Source organism: Cornus florida, unplaced genomic scaffold (assembly GCF_030987335.1).
Source record: "Cornus florida cultivar Cherokee Brave unplaced genomic scaffold, ASM3098733v1 CherokeeBrave_3.0.0_Hap2_Chr07, whole genome shotgun sequence".
NCBI classification, from domain to species: Eukaryota; Viridiplantae; Streptophyta; class Magnoliopsida; order Cornales; family Cornaceae; genus Cornus; species Cornus florida.
This window is the reverse complement of record NW_026775577.1, coordinates 49,685,068-49,686,779: the sequence shown is the minus strand read 5'-3', so window position 1 is coordinate 49,686,779 and position 1,712 is coordinate 49,685,068. Positions and strand designations below refer to the sequence as shown.

At 39.4% G+C, this 1,712-nt stretch overlaps 1 pseudogene; it reads left to right on the top strand.

Moving 5' to 3' along the window:
* Positions 1-811: 811 nt before the first annotated feature.
* Positions 812-910, top strand: LOC132267807 (small nucleolar RNA R71; annotated as a pseudogene).
* Positions 911-1,712: the final 802 nt, after the last annotated feature.

The window sequence follows — 1,712 nt, the reverse complement described above, 5'->3', positions numbered from 1 at the left end:
TTTAAAGTACTAGCTATTTGCCCTGCTTGGGTTTCTAGCTTAGCAATAGATTGAGAGTGAGAATGAAGTAATTGTGTGTTTGCCTTTAAAGTGCCCAAAACGGTCAAAACTTTCTCTTCAAAAGCGGGAATTCTAACATTTCCTTGGGAATATGATGGCTGATTAGGAAAATGAGAATTAGAGAATTGGTTTCCTTGTGATTGGTATGATGATCTAAAACCTTGGGAACCTTGGCTTTGTAGTGGAGGTGGAATGTATTTCCCTTGGAAACCACCTTGAGAAGGGTTTGAGCTCTCCCTTTGGCTTTTCCAAGAGAAATTCGGGTGATTCCTTCAACTAGAATTATAGTAATTGTCATAACGATTGTTCCCTTGATTAGCAAAAACAACATTTGCTTGTTCATGATACTCACTTTGCACATGTCCATGGGGACAATTAGAAGTAGAATGTAAAACACTTGAACAAGTCATATAGGTCTCATTAGATGCATGATGAGAATGGTTAGGGAAAGAAGATACTTGATTCGCCGAGTTTTGGTTGATCAAACCTTTGACATAATGATTTCATTTCGGCGGCAATTTCATTGGAGTGGTTGACTTGATGTAAGCCAACACTCTTCCTACCATTAGAATTTCTACCATTCTCCAAAGATAAAGTACAATGCAAAGAATTTTCACTCATGCTCTCATAAAGACGCCACACGTCATCCTCATGCCTATCAATGTAAGAACCACCCATGGAAGCATCAACCATGCCCTTGTAATTATCCGATAAGCTCTCAAAGAAATATAAAACTAATTGCCTTTTGGGCATGTCATGATGTGGACACTTCCTAAGCAATTCATTAAAGCGTTCCCATGCCTCATGAAATGTTTCCACATCCCCATGTGAAAATTCCCTAATTGAAGTTCTCATTGCATTGGTTTTGAGAAACCGGGTAGTACTTCTTCAAGAACTCTTGTTGCATTTCTGCCCAAGAAGTTATTGAAAAAGGCCTAAGATTGTTAAACCAATATTTTGCCTTATCTTTAAGGGTGAATGGAAAAAGTTTAAGCCTTAAGACCTCTTCCGGCATGTCCATGTATTTTACGGTAGAACATACTTCAAGAAACTCATCCAAATGCTTGTAAGGTTCTTTACTTGGAAGTCCATGATAGTTAGGAAGCATTTGTATGGTTTGTGGCTTGATTTCATAGTGGTGTGCTTTAAATGGTGGCAATTGAATGCATGTGGGTGCATTATATTCATCAGGCACATAGTGATATCTTAAAGCAAGGGGAGGATTAGCAATTGGAGGTGCAATATGAGAACCTTGATTGCTTTGAATGATGGGAGGTGGTGGAGCATAGATTGGCCTTGGCATTCCCAATGGAACTTGGCCCTGTTGTTGTGGTGGATGAACGAATGGTCTCGGCCTGCCTAATGGAACTTGCATGTTATCATGATACACATTGGGGTAAAGGATACCTTGTTGGTTTATGTAACCAAGGTCTTCCACATGGTCCTCATTGTGTCCTTCCATTGATGAAATGGATTGACTAGAACTGCCTCTTCCCCTAGGGTTTCGAATAATGGATTCAAGATGAAAATTTAAAGGGACAAGAGTGGGTCTCAATGATCTACGACCATGCATGCATAATGCAACACAATAAGAAATAATGACAAACACTTCACCTTCACAACAAGTCAACAATCATTAAACTTCCTCCACA